Consider the following 18,960-nt stretch of genomic DNA (forward strand, 5'->3'; position numbering starts at 1 on the left):
CCCTGCTGTGCTGCAGCACTGTGATGCAGCTGATGTGCTGTTGTCTCACTGCTTCTACAGCTGGGTATAAGGAGTGAGCACACCTAACAAGGTGTATTTCAAAGGCAAGGCCAGTCAAGTGTAAGTGGCCCCTGTTCCAGTTCATGTGTTTGCTTGTGCCACCCTGGAGGACTGTCCTCGGAAAGCACACCGAGGACAGGGAACTGCTCCTGCCAGCCCTGTGGTGCTACAGGAAATGAATCTTCCTGTTTTGTTACCCACCTCGGTTCTATTTAGGGCGAGCCCTGCTTCCTGCTGAGAGCTGAACAAGGGACCGATGGAGGTAGGCTTCATAAGGGACATGAAATATGTCCTTCTTTCTTTGGACTTGGAGCCACTGACAGCCTTTTTATGCCATCTGAATGGGCTGTGGGAGGAAGCAGGGGAGGAGGAAAAAGACTCCAGGCTGATTTTCTCTTTTAGGATCTGACTTCCATTCCTGTTGTCTTGGGGGAGAGTGGTTTACACCACCAGTCAATGACCTTTTCTCAAATGCAAAGTAAATATTTTCTCAGCAGACTAACCATTGTGAAAGAAGCAGTAGAAGGCAGGGAGATGGCAGGTAACTTTAGGTATCTTAGATCCAGTACTGTAGAGCTAGGGTGGATAACACCAGTGAAACCAGCAGGAAGAGACCTCTACCTTTTAGAGGCAACTGTGCAGTCTGCACAGAGGTGGGGAGAGCGGAGTATGGCTCACAAAATGAGGAACAAGGAAAGAAAAGTCAAGGTCTTGAGTAGGTGTGAGGTTGTCTAGCTCAGAGGTGAAGGAAGGAGACAATCCTCCTGTCTGCCTTGTCTCACTTCTGAGGTACCAGCTAAAGCCTTTTTCATGTGTGTAGGCAAGAGTCACTTTGGTCAAATGCACTTACTGTTAAGAGGGAAAAGAAACCCAACCCCAAACTGGCACATAGTAGGGCATAAACAGTTGAATCCTCACTTAATCAGTTGAACACAAGGAAGAAAAATGTTTGGGCTTGAATGAAGTATTGAATTCCATTTGGGTGGGATGGCGTTCAGTAATGCCACACTGCAGTGTTTTGTTTTGGAAACAAACCAGAGTCATTTAATCCTTTCTTAACATTGAAGCTATTCTGTAATTTGCAATTTGAAAGTGCAGCTTGGGGGAGCTGATTGCATTTCTCAGTGCCTGTTCCTTGTGCTCCACACAACCCTGTTTGGTTTTTTTTGTGTTCATGCTGTGAGAGCTGGTGGGAAGGTCTGCCTTTTGGAGGCAAGTGAACTGATTGATTTCACAAGCAAAACTGAATGTGAGCAGAACTGTCTTCATGTTCAGAGCCCTACAGACCCCTTAGCCCTCAGGAATATAGTGGCTGGAGGGAGCTGTTAGGTTTCGTTGCTGTTACAGACATGGGCTCTTGGCTAAGAGATACTGGGAGTGATTGTCTGAAAGCAGGAGCCCACCTAAATATGCTTGTGTTGAATTGTGTATATGGTCTGACTGGCAGGAAGAAGGAAAAGTTCCTTCTTTCATGATTTTTAGATAGTATTATTTTAGAAGTATTAAAACTTGCTATAGCTCAGCCCCTGGATGCCCACCCCATTTTTGAAGTCACAGTGGTATCCTCTTCCATGCAGTTTTGAAGTAGATTCTCTAACAGATGTGGGTAGTTTGGTTTGCTTTAGCGCTCCACACCATCTCGGAACTAGTTGAACTTCAAGCAGGAAGGATTCTTGCTGCAGTCCTTCAAGGCTCATTGTGTTTGTCCCTGTACAATTACGGTGCTTAGCTGGAGGCATTCACTTTTTGGAAAGAATAGTCAAAGGAGTGACTTGCCCAAGGGTGCAGAGGTGTTTGGGGAGGCAGAGTGAGGGCAGACTGTAGCTCTCCTGTTGCTGGAGCCAAAGGCTCCACTATTGGCCAGCTTCCTCCCTGCTTCCTCAGGAAGCCTAAGCCTGACCTAGCACTTGTGATGTTGATGCCACTGTGATTTCTACTTACAGCCTGGGAATGGCCAAGTTTGTTGTTCCTTTAGCAGTTGTTTAGCTTCTGCAGTGGAGAAAGGATAGAAACAAGTTGAGGCTTGACTTGTTCTATAAGTCTAAGCACCTAAAGTGCACGTGGCTGTAATGCTGTAGCAGGTACAGCATTGTTTCAACTTTGAGAGATAGGGACTCCACCTTCCCGTTATCAGACCACACCATAAATCAGTGCAGTGCTGCAAGCAGATTCTCTACTGGAGAATCCTTTATTTATTTTTTTTTACAAGTGTGTGATGCTTAATGTTACCTTCAGTATCATATTGATGCGTGTATAGTTTTTAAAAAATAGTAGCTACTGTCCAGTCCATTCTGCCCCTTCTCATGTAGCAAACTGATCTCTTGTATGTGTGGCCAGAAAAGCACCGTGAATGACTTCACCAGATACAGAGCAATGGCAAATCCAGCTCATGATGCATGTTAGCAATATGAATAGCTAGCCCCTTTCTCCTGCTCCTTGTCTCTCCTGACAAGAGTAATGGAAAGTTAAAAGAATTATTTAATATATAATAGATATTTAAAGAAATACTTCTTCCTGTAAAGTGTATGCATGGTTATCAACATTGTAAGGAAGAGCATTTTATCTTTAGTTCCTGAATGATGGGGAACACGTAACGCAATAAATTACACCAATATAAAAGTTAATGTACTCGGCTTTAACACAGATATTTTACTGTTATTATCCCTATCGAAAGTGACATCCATCACAGTGACATGCACCCAAAAAGGAAAAAAAATGCCTAGTGTAGTTGTGTCTAATAACCCCAATTACAGAGCTCTTCTAATGCCTTTTTTATAACAGTTTTGCAGCTCTGTATTATCTCCTATTAATGCAATTTCTCTCCTATCTATAAATTTCTCAGGATTGCCTCTTCCCCTCCACTTTCCATAATCACCATTTATTATCCACACGCTTGCCATAAAACAAGGCTATAGGTGACATAGAGAGATTGATGCTGACCTAGATAGAGGCCCACCTCCAGCTTTTTTCTTTCTTTCCCCTCAGCAATAATGTGCTCGTTACAGTGTTGAGGAGGCTTTGTTAAAAGATTCAGCTTCTCCTAGCAATTGGTACCAAAAATAGTCTTGTTAGCTGAAACTTTGCTTGATCAGCAAAGGAGCTCTTGGGGAAGAGGTACTGGGATGGACTCAAGACGGAAATAAACAGGAGGAAACTCCATCTTGCTGCCCTGTCATCTCTGGGGCTAACTTGGACCTGCAAGGCAACACACCAGCAATGCTTTCTGTCTGCAACTCTCTGCAAAAGGAGGCTTCTCCATCCTTGCTGGCTAGAGTAACTGTGTACCTGATGATGATTTTGCTCACATAGTTTTGGGGGTTTATTTTAATGTTCCCACACTGAGCGTTTTCTATGGGCAGCTGAATACTCTGCAGGCTTTGCAAGGCTGCAGCACTTTTAAGTGCTCCTGGGGGCTTGAGTACTGAAAAGCAGCCCTCTCTTGGAGGGGACAGGTATGGAGCAGTCCCTGCCTCACTGAAGCCAAGTGATTTAGGATAATCTGTGCTGGGCTGCAGGCCGCTTTGCTATGTCTCTTTCCAAACAGCTTTGTACAATTCTGTGCATTTCCCTGGAGTCTGCTGGGACTTCCTAGCATGAGCAGCTCGTTTCTGCCTGCCCAGGCTTCAAGAAGTGCCGCAGAATGCACTTGTCCCCTCTGCATCACTCCCTGGGCCAAGGGTCCTGCCAAGCAGGACACATCTGTGCAAACCCAGGGCAGCTGCACAGGTCAGAGATCCTGAGGAGTGGCCAGGTAGTGCCCAAGGAGAAGGGAAAACTACTTTCTTTCATGGGAGTCAGTTTGTTTTGTTTTCTATCCTCCTATTGCTAGGAAAGCCTGGCCCTGTTGGCCAACACTGGTAAGGGAGCCGTAGCTTTCTGCAGCTCCAGCTTGCTCTCCCTTTGCCTTTGCTCTGCTAGAAGACTTTTTTGCATAGCAAAGAATATCTCATTATCTCCTGTCCAAAAGGGAAGTGCAGCTCATAGAGTAATTATCTCTGCCATCCTCGCTGCCTTATTTCTTACCATGTTAGCATACTCATAATTAACCACAAAGCCTTTTTTTTCTCCTTCCACCCAGTTCTTGCAGTTGTACTGCACTGAGTAACTGAGGCATGGTTGAAATAAAGCTCTGCCTGTTTCTACCTACCTTGAGCTGAGTTTAGCTCTGTCCTTTGGTGAAAACTGAAGGGAAAGGTCCAACTCCCCAAAACAGGAGGAGACATGGGAGGGAGCGGGTTGCAGGCCCTTTGCCTCTCCTTTCCTAGTCAGACTGTGACGTGAGCCCTCTACAAAGACCTGTTTTGGGGGAATACCTTTGCAAGCTATACATGATGAGGCTGTCCAGGCAGCTGGCATGGACTGCCCGCGTGGTGCTGCTAGAGGAAGTGTGTGGCCCCTGAATTATAGCTCTACTTATCCTACCAGATTTTGGTGGAGTATGATTTGTGGTTCCTTTAGGGAATTTTTGTAGTTTACATGTGTTGGTTTCTTAGTAATGTCACTTTGTTTTTGTCGTCATTAATAATGAAAAAAAGATCAATAAAGAATAACTCTGAGCCTGCTTTGGTAGTAGGATGTGCTTTGGTTAGTGAGGGAAAAGCTTACACTGAATGCCATGTTATTAATGAACCATTGGTTTGATTGTCTCATTACTGCCCTGAAATGTTCTTTACATGACCAATATGTAAAGCCTTTGTATGTGTGGGTATATCCAGCAACACAAGGGATGCAGTAGCATCTCTGAAGGCCTCTCAGTGAACCAGTCTGAACACTCTGCAAAACTTGTTGCTGATCCAATTTAGCTGGGGCATTCCCAGGAAGGGCTTGTTTCCTCCACTGTTCTTTCCTGCCTATGTCCATGGCAGTGGTGGGAGAGCGAGGAGCAGCTGGAGTGATTACTAGTAATTATCTGTCATTCTTGTGAGCCTGATCCTAGGGCTGCAGCTTGGATTGGGAATTGTATGACTTTGGCTGTGCAGGGGCAGAGCCAAGGACTTGTGATGGCCTTCCCAGGGCTGTGAAGGCTGCAGATGCTTCTGTCAAACTGTGGCTCTGCAAAGCAGGAAAATCCCTCTTCCTCTTCCCCAAGAGGCCAGGAAACCAGCAGAGGAAATGTCAGTGTTCGCAGACAAGGATCAGCACGAGTAGGCGGGCTGGGAGGCAGCTGGGCTGCCCCTGTTCACCTCGGTGCTGTGAGCCTGCTCTTTTTGACCAGAGCTGCATAAGCTTGCTGGCCCTCAGGCTGCAGCCAGAGGGGTGCGCTGGAAAGAGCCTTCTTTGGCCTCCCTGCGAGAAAACCCCCAGTCTGGCTCAGACTACCATGGCTGTGAGGCCCTTTGCTGCCAGCTGCATGTTTGGGTGAGGGAGGATCTCTCCATGCAGCAGGACACTGAGCAAAGGAAGGAAATGTCTGCAGGCTGGGGGGCTGCCTGGGCTTCCCAAGCAGTTTCTTGGGCTGTACGACAGCAGCAAAGAGTATGTCGTTACCATACTTGCTCATTTGATATGGCCTCTCCACGATCTGCCATGTGGGCTTCTGAGCTCAGGCAGGAAGAGTAGTTACTGTGCAGCCAGATGGTTTTGTTTTTTACAGGGAGATTAATTAGCTATCATTGACTGGCCCAGCCCCGGCATCTGAGAAACAAGTACTTATGGCAACAAATGAGCTGTCAGTTGTCCCCTCCAGAGCCCGCTGAAGGAGTTCAATGGACTTTTCTTCAGGCCCTTGGCACATAGATGTTGTGTGCTGTCATATATTACCTGTCTCAGTTCTTGAGGTGTCTGCTGAAGCTTGTTTGATGGGCATGTAGGTGTGTTAAGGGAGGATTGACCAGAGTTTGGGTATATTTTCAGGATCCCCTGCATCTGTGAGGCACAGCTCTGCTGCCAACTTCACAATACCCCCTCTTCCTCTACAGAAGAAAGACTTGTGAGCCTGCTGAGAGTCACATAGTTGTGTGGGATGGTGGCAGGGATGTGTCTACGGAGAAGTGCATATGCTTGTCTCCTGGGAGCCCCCGCAGCTCTGCAGAAGTGCTCTCAATAGCTACCAATAAGTAAGTATGAATTTCTTGGATCAGACGCCATACAGCTCATGCCTTGTTGGGCCTTAATGAATGGGAAATGGCATCTGGAAAGGCTGTAGACTTGGCTGTACTAAGCAGATGACACTGAGAGTAAAAAATGGATTTAAAAACTATGGCTTGATTTGGAGATGTTGAAGCTTTTATGATGGGCATGTAGGTGTGTTAAGGGAGGATTGACCAGAGTTTGGGTACAATTTTAGGATCCCCTGTCTCCATAAGGAACAGCTCTGCTGCCAACTTCATGATGCCCCCTCTTCCTGCCATGGAGGAAAGACTTTTGTCAGGAGCACTAAATTAGGTCCTCCTGCCAAGCTGAAGATTTTGTGGCAATTGCTGTATTGGGAAGAAAGACTAAATAATGCCCTTGGAGCTTCAGAAATAAAAGGTTCAGTGATGCCACAGCTTCCCATGTGTTTGTTCTGAAATCTGTGCCCAGTGCAGGAACACATGGACCTGTCTGTTCAGTTCCTCACTCATGGGCAGTGAGGTTTAGCTCCTCCCCTTTGTGCAAGTCTCCTCTTGTTTCCTGTACCCATTTGTGACCTTCTTGGGAGAGCTGGAAGCCGTAGGCTTTTCCCTTGAGGGACGATTGCTCATCCTTGAATAAGATGTTTACTCTTGCCTGTAATTGCATGGGGTTTGAGCAGCGCCAAACCCTAACTGTGCTTCCTTCCCATCTTGTTGCTTTCATGTAGAGACATGGGTGTGTGAATTGCTTGGGGAGGTTCAAGTTGTGGCATGATAAGCTCCATCTCCAGGCACTTTCCCAATCTAGTTTGTCAGGAGCAGGTTCTGCTTCTTGTTGTCCGTTCATTGCAATCCCCAGTGTACATCAGGGTCTTCTGGCCTTCCTCTGCTGCCCTACCTACCTCTGGCTCACAGTACATTCATGAACCAGTTACTGGTTTTAAAATTGGAGGACAGGCATCCTTTATTCAACTTTGAAAAATGGGGAGGTTTGGAGCAATGGAAAGGAAAGGACCATGGGTCTGTTCCAGTATTTATTTTGCTTTTTGGAAAACAAAAATATTTACCAGGCTGCTTTCAGAAACCAGCAATCCCTAAGCTTGGTTTTCATTAAAAAGGCACTCATTGTTTTTCCCCTGAGGATTTAGTGACATTTTTTCAAAATTTTCTGTGCATAATAATTGTATTTTTTAAATTCAAATTTTGTTCTGACTTTGTGACCAAAATAAAGTTTAGGAAACTATTATTTATTATGGGTTAAAAAATATTCTATGAATCTGACTGCTTTCCTTGATTACTGGATCATACTGTGATTCTTCTCCCATCTGCAAAACAGTAAATGCTGCTTTCAGACTCTGTGGGATATTCCCAAAATGGTTTAGAGAGCTACTGTCTCTATCATCTGTTGCTCAGCTCTGCTGCTGGGACCCTGATACAAGAACTTATGGATAGATGCCAGAGGGAGAGAGAAAAGGTTGTATCTGAGCCCTCTCCTCCTTCAGGGTCTGTCTCTTTCCTCTCTCTTCCCCAGACTCCAGAAATGGAAGTGTTTCTTTCTGGTGTTTTAGCTTTACCTTCATCAGAGCTCAGTGTTGATCAGAAGTTAGGGACTAAACCTCTCTAGCCCTTCTTTTTTTTTTTTGAGACCGTCTATTCTTGTAGCACTTCAGAACTGAAAAATAAGGTGTCCTGGTGGCAATGTTAAAAGTCCTCCTGCAAAGCAAGCCCTGATACATCCATATTAGCAGACTCCAGAGGCTGTTTAGCATTGCTTCAGGGATGGGGGTAGGGGAGAGAGAAGAAGGTTTCTACTTGAAAGAGGATTCTCAGAAAATCTGTGCTTGCTTTGGAGACGGGGAGTTGACCTTTGGGGCCACCAGAGAAGATGTGGAGATGGGGAGGTGACCTACAGAAACACTAGGCATCTAGTGTTTGCTGTAGCCTGGTCTCCAACTCCCTAAAAGCATGTGAGCAGAAGGTCAGGGGAATACCTAGAGGTCAGGCATCCTAAGGGTCCCGTATCCCCTGAGTACAGACCCAGCAAAGCTACCCACACATTGTGTCAATGTAGATCATATAGGTTCATATTGAGGGGAAGTACCTTTTGGATGGAGGGGGCTGCTTAGCTTCCAGGCTTGATTTGCTGCTGAGATGGGGAAAGTATGGCTGTCTTCTAGGAGCTGAACCATGGCTGTCAGGTCACTGATCAGCCTTCAGGTAATGGTGGCTGTAGGCCACTATTTACCTCAACTAAATCTGAGCTCTGGACTGTGAGTGGACAGTACCCATCTTGTTACGAGTCAGCTGAGCCCTACAGCATGACCCTGTCTCTTGCTAGACACCCTCAGGTATCCTCTAAGGCAATTGAGAGATGGTCAGGTTAGGTTACCAAAATAACCTCTGCATGGATTTTTTTCTTCATCCTTTCCCAGAGGGACTGTTGCCTTTCCCTTCTCCTAGGACACACGGTGGCATTTCGCTCCTCTGAGGTCAACTGATTGTGGCCTTAACCTACCAGAGAACATAGATTCCTCACCGCTTTACAGTGAGACTGGAGGGTTTTTAAAGAACATGCCATAATTCCTCTGTGGATATGGATCATAAGGCAGAAGTTATCAAGTAAAATCTATGATGCATCATACAGGAGGGAACTGTGAGCTGCTGTTAATGCTAGCAGAGGAGCAAATGACCGTGTGAGATGGAAGACCATAGAGAAAAGAGCCTAAATGTATTTATCTGTTTCCCATTTGTCCCTGAAAAGAACATCTTAAGGCATGAAATTATTTTAAAAATTCAGCTTCCTTTTCAGTTTATGGCCTGAACTTTCATAACTAGGTATGTAAATAACGCACAAAGTATCTTGACTATTCTCCTGCATGTTAAACTGCCGCAGCCAGTGTAATTGCTTGCAAATACTGTGTGCAACAGCAAGGGAAAAATCAGGTTTGCTCTGTATTTATTGCATTTCACTCAGCTTAGCCACTGGAAGCAGCTTGAGTCAGCTTTGCTTCATCTCTCTCACACCCTTAACCCAAAGCTGCATTGTTTAGGTTCCTAGTAGAACTGGTTGGGAATCTTTTGAGATGATTAGTTGTTAGTAATGCTGCATTATGTAGATGATGACTTTTAATACAGAAATGTAAATTTTGGTTAAAATTCTTGTGGCTACGTTTTGTATGCAGAGACACCTGCTCACTCTAATACAGCCCAGGATCAGACACTCAAGCTAAGATATGAAAGCTCCTACCTCCAGATCCAGCCCACAGATTTTCAGCCTCTTTCCCTCTCAGCTTTGGACTGTTGGCTCTTCTCAGATAGACATGTGGGGTTGGGTATGGTCTAAGCTGTGGGAGCCTCTTTCTTTTTCCTTCTTCTTTTTTTTTTTTTTTTTTAAAAGGGTTTGAATTTATGCCATGTCAAGTGTTAAATAATCAGTCCCTGAAATACACTGCAAAAGGGCAAATATTTTTCTCTGGATGACTTTTAATTCACAACTGAGAGACAGGGAATCCTTCCAAGAGATTAAGCAGGAAAAATGGTACCTGCACTTGGATTATGAAAGTTTCTGCCTCTGAGGGGGCTCTTTGAGACTCCTCTCAAGACCTGCCCACTGTTGCAACTTGCAGTGAGCCAAAATGCTTCTCGCCATGATTGTGTGGCTGCTCAAGGGAGCCAGGCCTGGACAACCGCATAAGGTTTTAGATCTGATTTAGCATTTGGTAATCAGTGCCCAAAATCATGGTGCAACTTGAAGCACCTAAGAAATCTGGGATTGGGACTAATAGAGCATGGTTCTGCTTGAAAGTTTGCTAACATATGGGCAACTGGAAGCAGCAGTTTGCCTCAATTCCTCTATCTACATTTGGGCAAGGCTTCTGGTTGACAGAAATGAACCCAGCTGGTCTCAAGACTGACATCTTGCCTGTTTTATCTGTAGGAGGTAAGAGCTGTACCGTTTTTACTTTTTTTTTTTTGTTGAGAAATAAGTCTTTCACCTCCAAAATAGAAAAGCTCTATTGTGTTTGTGTGTGAACACTCACAAACTGAAAGGCCAAATCTCTCGCTTTTTCTATCCCCAGTGCAATTTGTAGGGAGCTGCCTTTGCTTGCCCACGTCCCCAGCTTCACTAAAGGGCTGTGTTTGCAAAGCTCTTCATGTCTGACCAGCTGAGCTCTGATTTGGATTTATGCACAGATTGTTTGAAGTTCAGGCATAAAACCTAGGAGGGTTGATTTTATTTTGGCTCTCCTTCTTAAGGGGGGCTGGGAGTCCAGGCTGCCAGAATTGATTGGACTGACTTGTACATCTTCTCTCCTGAAGCCAGCTGACAGTTTTAAACCATCTTTAAATCAAACCTTTGTGGTTAAGATTTACTGGGAGCTTTTTACAAATGAAATGCAAATCTGGTGCTCTCCACGTGGAAGACAAATTCTTGAATCTGGCTTCCTGTGCATTGACAGAAATGTGGGGCTTTCAGGTATATATTTATGTGTACATGCTGCTGAGCCCTGCAGTGGTGATAGACACTTCCAAATGGCCCTGCTCAGAAAGGAGAGGTATCTTAGTGTTTGAAGGCAGATCCTGCAAGCTTCATAGATTTATGGGAACGAGGGCCCTAAAGTGGGTGAATGGGACAGGTACCTATAAATATAATGAGCTAGTCTTGCACGCAGAATAGCTACGTCTAGCTTTATAAATAACAGCAGCCTTTTAGGTTTCCTAGGAGGTCTGGCAGTCTTACAAATGAATGTACTGCTAGTTGTCTGAGACCAGACATCAGAAAGCTGTCCATGAGTGCTGTTGGCCCACTGTCTCTTTTTCCCTCCCCCATTCCCTCTCTCTTGGTGGGGTGTGGGGTTTTTTGCTGCTTTTGGTAACTAAAACACAGACCCTGCCTGGCCTGCAATCTCTCACTGTTGCTTGCTGAAGATGAATGATTCATCAGGCCCAACCTGATAAAATTGTGCAAGCCACTCACCAAAGTTAATCAGACCAAAAGGAAAGAGAGGAGGGAAGGGAAAAACAAAACCAAAAGGCCCCAGAGCTAGTTCTAATTTTTGAACCTCCCCTGGGAGTTTAAAAATGCATATATAATGTTCTCAGCCTGGGTTCTCCATCCTCCTCCAGCCGTCATTGGGAAATCTGAAAGCAACCCAGGCGATCGGTTTTAAAGTGCAACTTCCGATGTTGCAATGCAGAAGAGCGTGATTCAACAGGCCTCTGACTACTGTCCGACGGCTCATTCATGGCGCCTTATTTGTTAATAGCGCTGGGGAGCAGGCGGCTGCGGTTGCAACCTGCTAATCACTTCCACTCGGATTTGTTGTGTCACACCAGCAAAGATTGAGGTGAGGGGGCCAAGGAGCTGCTGACATGAATCATGCGGTGCTCTGCTGTGTAATTAGGAAGGAGCCCTGTGGTTCTCGGTGCACTGGTGAGATTTCACAGGTCTGAAACATAATAAAGACTGCCACCCACTTTAGCGGCGAATTAGCATCATCCTTGCTGATCCTGAAGGAGGCTGAGCACTTGCTCGAGGCCTGGTTGCTTGGGATCGGGAGGAATTGGGGTTTGGCCAGACAGGGCAAGGCTGATAGCTAGGTCACTGCCATAGCGGTGGAGGACAGATCTAGGAGGAGGGAGAGTGACAACTGGGAGGAGAGTGCCGGGGGGTGCTCTGTGTGAAGGCCATTGCTCCCTACTTGGTGTGCGGCTGCAATAGTCCTGCTCACATCCAACATGTGACTAAATGAGACAGAGTTGCACAAGCAGTTGCAATGGGGTGTGCCTCTCCCCTGCCTCTTTGCTGTGATGCTCAAGGGGTTCCCAGGGTGCTGCTTCCATGTCTGCAGCCGAAGAATATCCTTTAGTTTCTCTCAGCTGGTTGCAGCAGTTAGTTGGCAGTGGTGTGCTGTGCAGGACTTGCTGGCTTCAAGCCCAGCATGGCCACAGGCCCCTCTTGGCCACCTGTGCTGTTGGGGGCTAGCGAGAGAGAAGCCCCGTTACAGTCACCTTTCATGCCAGTTCATCTAGCTGTTCTTTGCATCCTTGGTGCTTTTGGCTTCAGGAATTACCCCGAGCTCTTAGTGAGCATGAGGAAATGTGTTAAACCCTGAAACCTTCACACCACCAATGGCCTTGTTCCAGGATGAAGACACTAATTAGGCAGTGAGAATGCTTCAAAGGATTTTATTAAATTGTCCTGTGATTCTTTCTAGCCTCTGAGTCCACAGAGAGGCATTCCCTTTACTCTCTCTCATTTTAGGATAATTTTAGTTTAGTTCAGTTTTGGTATATTTGGTATTTAACAATATTGTATCAAAAGAACATCTCCACATGATTTTAATTTAGAATTACATTACTGTGATACTGTCAGGAGAAAACCACGTGCCAGACCCTCAGCTGCTGTGAATCAGCAACAATCCATTGATTTCAGCAGGGCAGCACTGATTTATTCCAGCCAAGGATCTGGCCCACCCTTGCTTAAAAGGAAAACCCATTTCCTCACCCTGGTTACTGAAACACTGCATATCAAGATGGGATGTGTCTAAACCACCTCCTTTTACTTTTCACCACTTGTGTCATTTTGTTTGTGTTTTCCACTACTCATTTTTTGCTGGGGCAATGAAATTTTCTGTTGGAGATAATTTCACTCTAAGCTCACAGGCCTTGGCACAGCTGAGTTTTGGGAGGATGGGTTTAATGTTATACTGAATATGAAAAACGAGGTTATCTTCTGCAGAATAAGGCTTCTGGCTGTAATATTTTAGTTCTTGTACGTAACCTTCATGCTATACAAGATGGGGCGGGAGGGAGGAGGGGGATGTTTCCTACTGTTTTCTATTCTTTATATGATGCTTGAAGAAGCCAAGGGTTGGTGTGTGATTGCACTCTTCAAGTCACAGAGCACCTGAAGAGCCGGGTACCTCTTGAGACAAATTAGAGGGTTTCAGACTACTCTTGTGGAGCTTCTCTGCAAGAAATACCTTTCATGGGCTAAATGAGAATCACTTCATTTTTGTGAAAAAGCATCTGCTTTCCACAGCGCAGTTGTATTTTTCTGTTAGTGCTGTCAAACTGCTTTGTTTGAACGCTACAGATGGCAGCTGTATTATCCACTGCATCCTTTCCTTATGGGGGGAGACATGATGGCATGTGAGAGAGGGAGCCCAGCTCTGATTTCTGATCCAAACAGTCCCAGGAGCTCTTATGCCTGGCTCGGGGCAGGGCGACCCTGTCTGTGCATCTATATGGTCCAAATGTTTGACAGAAATCCTGTTAAAGTTAGTGGCTTCTGCCTAGGTGACATTGCAACCTCAGCCACCTTCCCACGGCAAAAGGAAAAAAACCCTTTTTTGACAGGTAACAGGAAAAACAATGATGTATAATGTTATAGGTTGGGTGTAACTGCCACCCTTCATTTACTGCAGTTGTAAGAAATTATTAACGCTCCTTTGTGGAATCAGGGAGCTGAAACAATGGTGGCCTCCACCCCAAGCATACGTCACTGCCCCAAACAAAGGCACAGCCCCAGCCTGCATAGGTGTGGACAGGTTTCCTTGGCTATCCGCTTGGGAGAGCCTGGCAGGAAAGGCAGGGGAGGCAGCCGGGGAGAGCCCCAGGCAGAGAAGCAGTCAGTGCTTTGTGGGCTGACTGATGGTAAAAAGGGAGCGGAAACAGGAGCAAATAAACTGGGTCCGGCATGGTGAGGAGAGATTTTGTACCTGCTTCCCACATGAGCAGGATTTCTGCAAAGAAATAACTGGCACTGCTGAGAGGCAGAATCCACATGGAGTCAACCCAAGGCTCTGGTTATCCACTTGTCTGAAAGAAAGTCACTAAAGAAAATGAAATGAGTTGGAAAACAGAAGGCATTGGCAGGAGAACAGCCTGTTACTGGAATATATTTGTTGTATAGCAGTAAATGGAGAAGCCTGATTTGCCTGGCCCTGTGCAAATCCCACTAAGCGTTTACAAACCAAGAAGTGATGACTGACGCAGAGCAGAGGGGCAGCAGGGGGAGAGTGGAGTGCTTTAAATCTCTCATTTTCACTTGACTCAGTTCCAGGATGATATGGTCCACCCTAGATTAAAAATAACTACAGAAAAGAGTAGAGTGGTTTTTTGGTGGTTTTTTTTTTTAATCGAGCCTCAGGATATCTTTTGGGAGCATCACAGGTTTGATTCAGCCTCCTTATTTAGCTTTTATGCTAGCCTGTCATTGGAATTGTACCATCGTAACTGAAGTAATACTGTGGTGACTTGCAGCTGTGACAAGGACCTTGGGCTGCCTTCCTCATTTTAACATAAAACTGTAAGGAAGACTTAGCAGTATCATTGTTTTTACCCAGAAATGCTTTTCATCCAGAAGTCAGGGGCAGTAGGACCTAATGGGTCAATACTGATTTGGGAGCCAAGAGGTGTGACTTCTATCTCTCAGTGTAAGTCTTTGGGAGGACTGTTGGACTAGTGCCTGCCATGGCTTTCCATCACTTCTTTCAGTTACCTTTGCAGGTGCGTCAGTAGAAACACCTACCCACTGGCATTTCGAGTCTGGTTTGTGAAAAAATACATCCTGTATCATTGCTGCCCATGTGCAGATTTCAGCCAGGTTTGGCAAAGTGGAAGAGAACTCAGAGATACTGTCAGGTGGTTGGGTTTTTTTTTAATTTTTTTTTTATTGTGGAAATAAGCAGCAGCTAGGAAATGAGTTCTAATTACTTCTTCACACCAAGTTGCAGCAGAAGTACAGATCTTGTTAGAAAATCCCCCCCTGCAAGCTCCTCCCCCCAGACGAGACAAAGTTCTGAGTGACTGGGGTGGGGTCATTACTGTCAGGGTGCAGAGCTGCTTGACCTTGGGGAGCATCGATAGAGAAATCCCTGGGACACCTAGTTACTGCACAGGACATCTGGATAGCTTTTCTGATTCCCTTATCTCCTGTCTGCTTGGAATGGGACTGTAACAAACTGCCTTGCTTTGCGCTGGTAAATGTGATCTCCTACAGAGTCATCAGCTATGGGTGGTGTGAACTGGTGTAACCACAGGATGAACAAACCTTTGCCTGTTACTGCCCAGTTCAGCAGGGGGAAAGTTGGCTTTGACACCTCCTCAGTGAGGTTAGAAGGCAGCTTATAACTCCTTTCCCCAGTGGTGCAGAGCTGATAAAAACTAGAACTGGCCCAGCCCTGTGAAAGCTGTGCCCTGATCTTCCTGGGCTCCTCAGCCTCCTGGCTGAGACAGGGAGGACAGATGTGCAGTTTGGTGGACAAACTGAAAAATAAGGCAGAAAGGGCAAGAACTCCCCCCCTGCCCCCTTAAGGGACAGCAAATGAGGAAGAAGAGATTTAGCACCAAATTTTGCCTTTATTCAACAGGTAATATATTATCTGTCAGTAATCTCATCAACTAAAAACATAGTTAAGTTTAAAATGGCTGTTTCAAAAGAGTTGGGGATTTGTAACCCTCAGACTTGTTATTGCCAGTATTAGCTGGGGATTTGAATATCTTCAAACATTTTTCTGTGAATTTACTGTTTTCTGTAAAACCAAATTAATCACCCAGCTCTCTTATGGTCAGATGGGACCGGCGGTGCAGCAGCCGAGGGGTGAGAGGTGCCTCACAGAAGCGAGTGGCTGGAAGCAGACAGGAACTCACTCTGACAATTCTCTTCAAGCACCATGAATGGCGCCATAGGGTGTTAGAAATGCTGCGGTCATCTGAAGGATGTTTCATGATGCTGGCAGACCAGAAAAAAATCTTTTCTAGGAACACAAGCCTGAATGTCATAATGAATCCATGTATTTCTTAGTTTTCTCCGTTATCTCCTTGTGCTGCCTCACAGTACTGTGTCTCCCCCACTCTTTAGGGTGCTGTGGTTGTTTGTAGTCCGTGAGCAAGGGAGGGTTTAGAAACTTCCTTGTAAGGAGCGTACACTAGCCTTACCTGCTGCTGCTTTGCCTTGCAGGAAGCGTGGCTCTCGCAGATCCTGCTGCTTATCTCATGTGAGAGGAAGAAAATGTCTTCATCCAGCAGTGAAGTAGGAGTGACCACTTTTACATAGAGACACGGGGCTTTTTGGTGGAGAGCAGGGCTTTTGCTGCTGCTGTTTGTCATAATGTACAAAGCCTTCCCATCAGAGATAGGATCCTCTTGTGCTAGGCATGCACAGATAGAAAGAGATTGTTCTAAATCACAAAAAATGTTAAAATAGATAAGGGGAAAGCTGGGAAAAGCTGCTGAGAATCACTGACTGTCCCACGTCCTTTTGGTGGGCTAGTGGCACACGGGCCCAGCAAAGTCAGTTCAGTGTGCACAAAATTAGTTTCTCAAGAGACTAAGTGTCCAGTGCTCCTTCAGGTCAAAATATCTGGTTTTGGCACATCGTTGCAGTAGTCTCACATGCACTCAACAGATGCAGCCAGAGAAGGTGGCTGAGCTCATCATTGCCGCAGTGTTTTTTTATTCTGTTAGTTTTTCTGCCAGTTCAGTGAACTGAATTGGTTCATGGAAGCATCTCTATTGCCAGAAACATCAGTTTACAGAGTAACAGTGGAATCAAGACTGGCCCTTCTGACAGCTGTTAGATTAAGGCAGCCACTCTGGTTTACTCACTCCTGGTGCCTCCTCTTCCCTTCACAAGTGGGTCCCTGGGATCCCTGAATTTCTGCAATTTGCAACAGTCCTTCCTGGTGAGCGAAGGGGTGGAGACCATGCTTTCCAGTGGAATCCATGTGGCAGTGTTTGCTGCTGCTGAAATTGTCTTCATGAAAGCACACAAGCAGCTGGGTAGCTCAGAGCTGGAGGGGGACTCCTGAAGTGAAAGAGAGGAAAACAAGGAGTGTCTAGAGTGTGTTTATGACGATTGTTCACAGAAGCTGGCCCTACAGTGAGAATCGATTAAGACTTAAGTTACAGTCCTTCATGGGTTTATTTTCAGTCATGGACAAAGAATGGGCTTCAGCCTGGATTTTTTAATCCAGTTTGTGCTCTCTCCATTCTGGAGTTGAGATTGCAGCACCTCCTCAGCAGGGTACCTGAGGCAGCTCTTAAATTGGTTGCCAGACTCCTGTAGTTCTCACTACAGCTGGGGTTTCACCTTCTGTTCTTCAGGCTAACTGCATGAGGTGGATTGAAATTGAAGGATTTCCTTGCACGCTTTTTTTTCTTTCTGACATTTCATCACATGTCCCTGCTTTCAGGTAGGTGGTTACAGCTGACACAGCATGAACCTTTGGAGGGGGAAGGCTTTGTAAAGTAGTTAAGGATTAGGAAGTGATAGGTAGATTGCCTAGGGAGCTTGTGGTGTCTGTCCCTGGAAGCTTTTAGGAAGAGGCTGGCTATATGCTTCAGCCATGCTACACAACAGTGGGGCCTGTTTTAAGATGGGATGTGAACTGCTTGTCTTTGCACCATTCCTTCACATCTGCTTTGCAAACAGTGCTTGCTAAGATAATCAGCAATGACAAATGCTCACGGAATATTGCAAGTGTGTGAATAACCACCTAAGTAGTATTTGGAAATAGCTGTTCTTGGTATTCTGGGTTCGAGCTTCCAAACAAGAGCTCCAAATAAGTAAGCGAGAAGATGACACATGTTCTCTTAGCTATGGGTACCCTTTGCTGAATGGGCGTGGGCAGCAAACCCATGCAGAAGCTGTTAATAATCCTCATGGGCTCTGATGTGGTCACACTGAACCAGAGGCTTTGTGTTATATGTGAATGCAATGACTTTACTTTCTAATATTTGGCTGACTTTAGAAACCATCTTCCTTTTTTCCTCTCTTATTTTCTTTCATGAGGCCAACACTTCTTGTTGGTTTGGGGTGTTTTAGTGACTAGAGAGGAACGCAGCCTTCTCAAAAGCACACAAGCTGTTTTGCTCTTCAGTAGTATCCTTCCTCTGCATATGGACAGAGGAGACCTGGGTGGAAAGTATCAGAGTCATGAGGCTAAGGAGAGCCACAAGCATGAAAGAAAGCCTCTGAAACAGGATGGAGTGGCAGAAAGGCCGCATTTTCTCAAGGGATCTGTGCATTGCATGAAATGAGATGATCCTGCCGCCTTTTCTGCAGCAGGTAATTGCATGTTTTGTGTGTGCTTTGCTTGTTCTTTGTGAGGCAGAATGTGTTTCTCTTCCCAGCACTTAGCTCTTTCTTTGCTCTGAGTCTTTTGATTTGTTCTTTCTTGTTCTTTTCTACTCTTTGTGCATGAAGCGCAGGCCAGAGCTGCCTGCTGCCCCTTTGATGACATCTCAGCACAACTGATGCTAGCCAGGCTTTGAAACAGAAGCAGCTGCAACGTGGGGCCTCCCCAGCAGGTCTCCCATCCTGCTTCCGTTCCGTCTCCGTGCACACATCCGGAGGAGCCAGTCTGCTTGCAATGACATGACTGCAACTCCATCCAGCCAGAAGTCATCTGCAATTTACCTCCTGTGACACTGACTCACAGGAGAGAGGAACGTCTTGATTCACTGTCTTATGGGAAATACTCTGGCTCCAGGCTTCCCTTAGCATTTCCCCACTTAGACGCCAGTTCAGCAAAGCATTTCAGTAGAGTTCGTTGAGCTGCTGTCTACAGCCTACTGCCCCCCCCCAACATGACAAAAAACGTCCTTGTGGCACTGATGGTTTTTTCCTGAAGAGGTGTCAGCTGTACGAAGTGGAGTCGGTTGCTTTGATATTACCTATTTATGGCGAATAATAAAAATACTGGTTAAAAATCATGACTCTGGTGGCAGAATTCTTTCTTTCCTCTTCAGTTTTTGCAAACTCTGTCACTTCAGTAGTGAGGAAATACGCACGTATGATGGAGAGAGGGTTCTTCCCCCCCCCCCCCCCCCCCCCAAC

The sequence above is a fragment of the Haliaeetus leucocephalus genome, unplaced genomic scaffold (assembly GCF_000737465.1).
Source record: "Haliaeetus leucocephalus isolate CR32 unplaced genomic scaffold, Haliaeetus_leucocephalus-4.0 Scaffold2, whole genome shotgun sequence".
NCBI classification, from domain to species: domain Eukaryota; kingdom Metazoa; phylum Chordata; class Aves; order Accipitriformes; family Accipitridae; genus Haliaeetus; species Haliaeetus leucocephalus.